This window comes from Oncorhynchus mykiss, chromosome 9, assembly GCF_057628025.1.
Source record: "Oncorhynchus mykiss isolate SJ-2025 chromosome 9, ASM5762802v1, whole genome shotgun sequence".
NCBI lineage: Eukaryota > Metazoa > Chordata > Actinopteri > Salmoniformes > Salmonidae > Oncorhynchus > Oncorhynchus mykiss.
Genome location: NC_143030.1, coordinates 9,037,093 through 9,046,196, shown reverse-complemented (window position 1 = coordinate 9,046,196; position 9,104 = coordinate 9,037,093). Strand labels below are relative to the sequence as shown.

At 40.8% G+C, this 9,104-nt stretch overlaps 1 long non-coding RNA gene across 2 annotated transcripts; it reads right to left on the bottom strand.

Moving 5' to 3' along the window:
* Positions 1–4,596: 4,596 nt before the first annotated feature.
* Positions 4,597–5,834, bottom strand: LOC149980741 (uncharacterized). Of its 2 annotated transcripts, none has more exons than XR_016483083.1 (2): positions 5,671–5,834; positions 4,597–5,259 (listed from the first exon to the last, which is right to left on the bottom strand). It is a non-coding gene; the product is annotated as an uncharacterized LOC149980741 (long non-coding RNA). The 2 variants fall into 2 exon arrangements; XR_016483084.1 differs by lacking the exon at positions 5,671–5,834 and adding an exon at positions 5,293–5,416 and having other exon boundaries at positions 5,077–5,259.
* Positions 5,835–9,104: the final 3,270 nt, after the last annotated feature.

Sequence of the window (9,104 nt, the reverse complement as noted above, 5' to 3'; positions counted from 1 at the left end):
TTAATCCCGGTCGAGTTTTGAATTATCTTGTGTGGTAGCCTGGTCTCAGATCTGGTTGTGATCTTGTGTGGTAGCCTGGTCTCAGATTTGGTTGTGATCTTGTGTGGTAGCCTGGTCTCAGATCTGCTTGTGCTCTTGTGTGGTAGCCTGGTCTCAGATCTGGTTGCGATCTTGTGTGGTAGCCTGGTCTCAGATCTGTGTGTGATCTTGTGTGGTAGCCTGGTCTCAGATCTGTTACCAAGGCCAACTGAACTCCGTTACTGTTGGAATAACAATGAGTAACAGGGACTTGGCATGATAGCATAAATAAACAGACTGGCACTCAGGCTACTGTGTGTGTATTAACAGTTAAAGGTTGGGAGCCTTGTGTTGGTTTAAATGCCATTGAACTCAATTATAATGTTGTGTCTCCATCTGGTGGTTAAATCGTGGTTGTGCACCTTGATAATAAATGGTGTTATGAAGGTCAACTGATGGTAAATTCAAGATTGTGGCTGTACTATGGTTTTAATGCTCTCTCTCTCCTTCTCCTTCTCTCCCTCCCCTTCTCTTTCTCTCTCTCTCCTTCTCTTTTTCTCTCCCCTTCTCTTTCTCTCTCTCCCCTTCTCTTTCTCTCTCTCTCCTCTTTCTCTCTCCCCTTCTCTCTCTCCTCCTCTTTCTCTCTCCCCTTCTCTCTCTCCTCCTCTTTCTCTCTCCCCTTCTCTTTCTCTCTCTCTCCTCCTTTTTCTCTCTCGCCTTCTCTTTCTCATTCATACAATCCAAAACACTCACACTCTCTCACACACATGCGCACGCACGCTCAAACACGCACGCTCAAATACGCACACACACGCTAATAAATAACACACTGAAAACCATCCTCATCTCATAAAAAGATATAATTTAAACCCTTCATCTTATTGAATCTCTATAAATACATGGTCGTTATAGGAGTAAAAACGTCTTCAGTTAAAGCCTGTGGTAGTCATAGAAACAGTATTAAGTTACAGTAGTAATATTGCAGGTTGAGTACAGTAGTTTGTATTTCAGGCTTTTCCCATCGATACCTTTTAGGAGGGGGACATTACTTTAGGCGTAAGAGACCTTAACATGTTCATTTTGGGACCTTTTTTCTCCACATTCTTCCTGGGGGAATAAAAACAAAGGAAGTATTTTGTGGTTAGATTTCATTATTTCTTTCTTTTTTGTAACAAAAAACATCTATTTTATTTTACCAGAGAGAGAGAGAGAAACTGGAGTATTTTCTTTTCAGAAGTGCACATTAGAAAAGTAGCAAGGCGGTTTTTTGTTTGGTATCCAGGCAGACATAGACCTGTTATAAGGATCTCATAAAGCTACTTAAGGTGACATATCACCGTCATGAGGAAAGTAACATGATAGGTAACAACTCTCAATTGTGTCGCTTGTTGAAATGTATTTCTAATTAAACATGTCCAAGTGAGGGGACAGAAAAGGAGAATGTCTTTGTCCCAGTTGAGCCACACTGTGGGGCACTAACGCTGTTAGTGAACACATTCAGACACACGGAACCAAGGATTCACCCATTAGTTGACAGGGACTGTTCCCTCTCATACATCATAGTGTGTATTGATCTGGGTAACTGGTCTATAATGTGTATTGATCTGGGTAACTGGTCTATAATGTGTATTGATCTGGGTAACTGGTCTATAATGTGTATTGATCTGGGTAACTGGCCCACAGTGTGTATTGATCTGGGTAACTGGTCTATAATGTGTATGGATCTGGGTAACTGGTCTATAGTGTGTATTGATCTGGGTAGCTGGTCTATAATGTGTATTGATCTGGGTAGCTGGTCTATAATGTGTATTGATCTGGGTAACTGGTCTATAATGTGTATTGATCTGGGTAACTGGTCTATAGTGTGTATGGATCTGGGTAACTGGTCTATAGTGTGTATTGATCTGGGTAACTGGTCTATAGTGTGTATTGATCTGGGTAACTGGTCTGTAATGTGTATTGATCTGGGTAACTGGTCTATAGTGTGTATTGATCTGGGTAACTGGTCTATAGTGTGTATTGATCTGGGTAACTGGTCTATAATGTGCATTGATCTGGGTAACTGGTCTATAGTGTGTATTGATCTGGGTAACTGGTCTATAGTGTGTATTGATCTGGGTAACTGGTCTATAGTGTGTATTGATCTGGGTAACTGGTCTATAGTGTGTATTGATCTGGGTAACTGGTCTATAGTGTGTATTGATCTGGGTAACTGGTCTATAGTGTGTATTGATCTGGGTAACTGGTCTATAGTGTGTATTGATCTGGGTAACTGGTCTATAATGTGTATTGATCTGGGTAACTGGTCTATAGTGTGTATTGATCTGGGTAACTGGTCTATAGTGTGTATTGATCTGGGTAACTGGTCTATAATGTGTATTGAGATCTGGGTAACTGGTCTATAGTGTGTATTGATCTGGGTAACTGGTCTATAGTGTGTATGGATCTGGGTAACTGGTCTATAGTGTGTATGGATCTGGGTAACTGGTCTGTAGTGTGTATTGATCTGGGTAACTGGCCCACAGTGTGTATTGATCTGGGTAACTGGTCTATAATGTGTATGGATCTGGGTAACTGGTCTATAGTGTGTATTGATCTGGGTAACTGGTCTATAATGTGTATTGATCTGGGTAACTGGTCTATAGTGTGTATTGATCTGGGTAACTGGTCTGTAGTGTGTATGGATCTGGGTAACTGGTCTGTAGTGTGTATTGATCTGGGTAACTGGTCTATAATGTGTATTGATCTGGGTAACTGGTCTATAATGTGTATTGATCTGGGTAACTGGTCTATAATGTGTATTGATCTGGGTAACTGGTCTATAATGTGTATTGATCTGGGTAACTGGTCTATAATGTGTATTGATCTGGGTAACTGGCCCACAGTGTGTATTGAGATCTGGGTAACTGGTCTATAGTATATAGTAAACTAGTGCTGAGCAATTAGTGCTTTTCTAGGCCAACTTGGTTTCGATTCGATTCTAAAAAATATCATCGAGGTGTAAAAAATAAAACATTAAAGCGATTAGTGTTTTTTTGAGGTCGGTTCGGTTTCGGTTAGATTATTACAAATAATCACGGTTTTCGATTTCAGTTTCGATAACTTTTTTAAACATTAAATGAACTATGCATTATGTGGGTTGAATGCTTTAACAACACATAAAATAATTAATACAGTGGCTTGTGAAAGTATTCACCCCTCTTGGCATTTTTCCTGTTTTGTTGCCTTACAACCTGGAATTAAATATATATATTTTTTTTGGGGGGGGGGGTATCATTTGATTTACACAACATGCCTACCACTTTGAAGATGTGAAATATTTTTTAAGGTGAAACAGCCAAGAAATAAGACAAAAAACTGAAAACTTAAGCCTGTACAACTCACAAAGTCAATACTTTGTAGATCCAGCTTTTGCAGCAATTACAGCTGCAAGTCTCTAGGGGTATGTCTCTATAAGCTTGGCACATCTAGCCACTGGGAGATTGGCCCATTCTCCAAGGTAAAACTGCTCCAACTCCGAGTTCCGCTGGTGTACAGCAATCTGTAAATCATACCACAGATTCTCAATTAGATTGAGGTGTGGGCTTTGACTTGGCCATTCCAAGACATTTAAATGTTTCCCCTTAAACCACTCAAGTGTTGCTTTAGCAGTATGCTTAGGGTCATTGTCCTGCTGGAAGGTGAACCTCTGTCCCAGTCTCAAATCTCTAGAAGACGAATAGGTTTTCCTCAAGAATTTCCCTGTATTTAGCGCCATCCATCATTCCTTCAATTCTGACCAGTTTCACAGTCCCTGCCGATGAAAAACATCCCCACAGTGAATCATGGTGGTGGCAGCATCATGCTGTGGGGATGGTGTTCTCGGGGTTATGAGGTGTTGGGTTTGCACAAGACATTGCGTTTTCCTTGATGACATAAAAGCTCAATTTAACCTCTTCTGACCAGAGTACCTTATTCCATATGTTTGGGGAGTCTCCCACATGCCTTATAGCTCTGTGGAGCTTTGCAGCTCCTACAGGATTATCTTTGGTCTCTTTGTTGCCTCTCTGATGAATGCCTTCCTCGCCTGGTCCGTGAGTTTTGGTGGGTGGACCTCTCTTGCCAGGTTTGTTATGGTGCCATATTCTTTCCATTTTTTAATAATGGATTTAATGATGGACTTTATTTAACTAATTATGTGACTTCTGAAGGTCATTTGGTTGCACCAGATCGTATTTAGGGGCTTCATAGCAAATGGGGTGAATACCTATATATACACACACCACTTTTCCATTTTATAAATTTTTTTTAAACAAGTTATTATTTTCATTTCACGTCACCAATTTGGACTATTTTGTGTATGTCCGTTACATGAAATCCAAATAAAAATCAATTTAAATTACATGTTGGAGTGCAACAAAGTAGGAAAAACGTCAGGGGGGATGAACACTTTCGCAAGGCACTGTAAAAGTCCCATGATGTTAGTGACTCTTCATTACTTACTTATTAACCATCATTTATTCACATTACTTTAATCAAATATTTCACTTATTGTGTATTATTACATTAGTTTCATTGGTTAACTTTATTATTTCATTTCAAGTCATCATCTCGTCTCTATAGAGCTGCTGTCTGACAACATCACTAAGTCATCTCGTCTCTATATAGCTGCTGTCTGACAACATCACTAAGTCATCTCGTCTCTATAGAGCTGCTGTCTGACAACATCACTAAGTCATCTCTATAGAGCTGCTGTCTGACAACATCACTAAGTCATCTCGTCTCTATAGAGCTGCTGTCTGACAACATCACTAACTCATCTCATCTCTATAGAGCTGCTGTCTGACAACATCACTGTTTTAGTCCTTTAATGTCAATAAGACTTTAATGATGGCTGAATAGCAACTATCAGTCACTTAGATCATGTATTTTCAGGTAGAGATACCTCAAAGCAGCTACTCTCTCTCCCTCCTCTCCCTCTCCGTGTCTGCTCCACAGACCCGGACAAGTAGGCGCGCAATGGATTATGGTCATTGTAGTTCATTACCACAAAGCCTGTTAGAAACGACAACTCCCTACTAAATTGCACAGTTCGGGCTTGATCTGATTTATCTCTAGAGAAACTGCACATTGAGCTCACAGGGGGAAAAAAATAACGAAATGGAATTCAAACAATTGAACCAACGTTGGTCAATTACTTGTTTAAAAACCTGTTAAACATTTTGGTTAATCGCTTAGCACTAGTGATAGATGAATCAGAACCTAAAGGTAACTGGGCCATAGATGAATCAGAACCGAAAGGTAACTGGGCCATAGTGTCATAGATGAATCAGAACCTAAAGGTAACTGGGCCATAGTGTGATAGATGAATCAGAACCTAAAGGTAACTGGGCCATAGTGTGATAGATGAATCAGAACCTAAAGGTAACTGGGCCATAGTGTCATAGATGACTCAGAACCTAAGGGTAACTGGGCCATAGATGACTCAGAACCTAAAGGTAACTGGGCCATAGATGAATCAGAACCTAAAGGTAACTGGGCCATAGTGTCATAGATGAATCAGAACCTAAAAGTAACTGGGCCATAGATGAATCAGAACGGAAAGGTAACTGGGCCATAGTGTGATAGATGAATCAGAACCTAAAGGTAACTGGGCCATAGATGAATCAGAACCGAAAGGTAACTGGGCCATAGTGTGATAGATGAATCAGAACCTAAAGGTAACTGGGCCATAGTGTCATAGATGAATCAGAACCTAAAGGTAACTGGGCCATAGTGTCATAGATGAATCAGAACCTAAAGGTAACTGGGCCATAGTGTGATAGATGAATCAGAACCTAAAGGTAACTGGGCCATAGTGTCATAGATGAATCAGAACCTAAAGGTAACTGGGCCATAGTGTCAAAGATGAATCAGAACCTATTGGGAACTGGGCTAAAGTGTCAAAGATGAATCAGAACCTATTGGGAACTGGGCCATAGTGTCAAAGATGAATCAGAACCTATTGGGAACTGGGCCATAGTGTCATAGATGAATCAGAACCTAAAGGTAACTGGGCCATAGTGTCATAGATTAATCAGAACCTAAAGGTAACTGGGCCATAGTGTCATAGATGAATCAGAACCTAAAGGTAACTGGGCCATAGTGTCATAGATGACTCAGAACCTAAGGGTAACTGGGCCATAGATGAATCAGAACCTAAAGGTAACTGGGCCATAGATGAATCAGAACCTAAAGGTAACTGGGCCATAGATGAATCAGAACCTAAAGGTAACTGGGCCATAGTGTCATAGATGAATCAGAACCTAAAGGTAACTGGGTCATAGTGTGATAGATGAATCAGAACCTAAAGGTAACTGGGTCATAGTGTGATAGATGAATCAGAACCTAAAGGTAACTGGGTCATAGTGTGATAGATGAATCAGAACCTAAAGGTAACTGGGCCATAGTGTGAAAGATGAATCAGAACCTAAAGGTAACTGGGCCATAGTGTCATAGATGAATCAGAACCTAAAGGTAACTGGGCCATAGTGTCATAGATGAATCAGAACCTATTGGGAACTGGGCCAAAGTGTCATAGATGAATCAGAACCTACTGGGAACTGGGCCATAGTGTCATAGATGAATCAGAACCTAAAGGTAACTGGGCCATAGTGTCATAGATTAATCAGAACCTAAAGGTAACTGGGCCATAGTGTCAAAGATGAATCAGAACCTATTGGGAACTGGGCCATAGTGTGATAGATGAATCAGAACCTATTGGGAACTGGGCCATAGTGTCATAGATGAATCAGAACCTAAAGGTAACTGGGCCATAGATGAATCAGAACCTATTGGGAACTGGGCCATAGTGTGATAGATGAATCAGAACCTAAAGGTAACTGGGCCATAGATGAATCAGAACCTATTGGGAACTGGGCCATAGTGTCATAGATGAATCAGAACCTAAAGGTAACTGGGCCATAGATGAATCAGAACATATTGGGAACTGGGCCAAAGTGTCATAGATGAATCAGAACCTATTGGGAACTGGGCCATAGTGTCATAGATGAATCAGAACCTATTGGGAACTGGGTCATAGATGAATCAGAACCTATTGGGAACTGGGCCATAGTGTCATAGATGAATCAGAACCTAAAGGTAACTGGGCCATAGTGTCATAGATTAATCAGAACCTATTGGGAACTGGGTCATAGATGAATCAGAACCTATTGGGAACTGGGTCATAGATGAATCAGAACCTATTGGGAACTGGGTCATAGTGTGATAGATGAATCAGAACCTAAAGGTAACTGGGCCATAGTGTCATAGATGAATCAGAACCTAAAGGTAACTGGGCCATAGTGTCATAGATGAATCAGAACCTAAAGGTAACTGGGCCATAGATGACTCAGAACCTAAAGGTAACTGGGCCATAGATGAATCAGAACCTAAAGGTAACTGGGCCATAGATGAATCAGAACCTAAAGGTAACTGGGCCATAGATGAATCAGAACCTAAAGGTAACTGGGCCATAGATGAATCAGAACCTAAAGGTAACTGGGCCATAGTGTGATAGATGAATCAGAACCTAAAGGTAACTGGGCCATAGTGTCATAGATGAATCAGAACCTAAAGGTAACTGGGCCATAGTGTCATAGATGAATCAGAACCTAAAGGTAACTGGGCCATAGTGTCATAGATGAATCAGAACCTAAAGGTAACTGGGCCATAGTGTGTAGATGAATCAGAACCTAAAGGTAACTGGGCCATAGTGTGATAGATGAATCAGAACCTAAAGGTAACTGGGCCATAGTGTCATAGATGAATCAGAACCTAAAGGTAACTGGGCCATAGTGTGATAGATGAATCAGAACCTAAAGGTAACTGGGCCATAGTGTGATAGATGACTCAGAACCTAAAGGTAACTGGGCCATAGTGTCATAGATGAATCAGAACCTAAAGGTAACTGGGCCATAGTGTCATAGATGAATCAGAACCTAAAGGTAACTGGGTCATAGTGTCATAGATGAATCAGAACCTAAAGGTAACTGGGTCATAGTGTCATAGATTAATCAGAACCTAGAGGTAACTGGGCCATAGTGTCATAGATGAATCAGAACCTAAAGGTAACTGGGCCATAGTGTCATAGATGAATCAGAACCTAAAGGTAACTGGGCCATAGTGTCATAGATGAATCAGAACCTAAATGTAACTGGGTCATAGTGTGATAGATGAATCAGAACCTAAAGGTAACTGGGCCATAGTGTCATAGATGAATCAGAACCTAAAGGTTACTGGGCCATAGTGTGATAGATGAATCAGAACCTAAAGGTAACTGGGCCATAGTGTCATAGATGAATCAGAACCTAAAGGTAACTGGGCCAAAGTGTCATAGATGAATCAGAACCTAAAGGTAACTGGGCCATAGTGTGATAGATGAATCAGAACCTAAAGGTAACTGGGCCATAGTGTGATAGATGAATCAGAACCTAAAAGGTAACTGGGCCATAGTGTCATAGATGAATCAGAACCTAAAGGTAACTGGGCCATAGTGTCATAGATGAATCAGAACCTAAAGGTAACTGGGCCATAGTGTGATAGATGAATCAGAACCTAAAGGTAACTGGGCCATAGTGTGATAGATGAATCAGAACCTAAAGGTAACTGGGCCATAGTGTCATAGATGAATCAGAACCTAAAGGTAACTGGGCCATAGTGTCATAGATGAATCAGAACCTAAAGGTAACTGGGCCATAGTGTCATAGATGAATCAGAACCTAAAGGTAACTGGGCCATAGTGTGATAGATGAATCAGAACCTAAAGGTAACTGGGCCATAGTGTGATAGATGAATCAGAACCTAAAGGTAACTGGGCCATAGTGTCATAGATGAATCAGAACCTAAAGGTAACTGGGCCATAGTGTGATAGATGAATCAGAACCTAAAGGTAACTGGGCCATAGTGTCATAGATGAATCAGAACCTAAAGGTAAATGGGCCATAGTGTCATAGATGAATCAGAACCTAAAGGTAACTGGGCCATAGTGTCATAGATGAATCAGAACCTAAAGGTAACTGGGCCATAGTGTCATAGATGAATCAGAACCTAAAGGTAACTAGGCCATA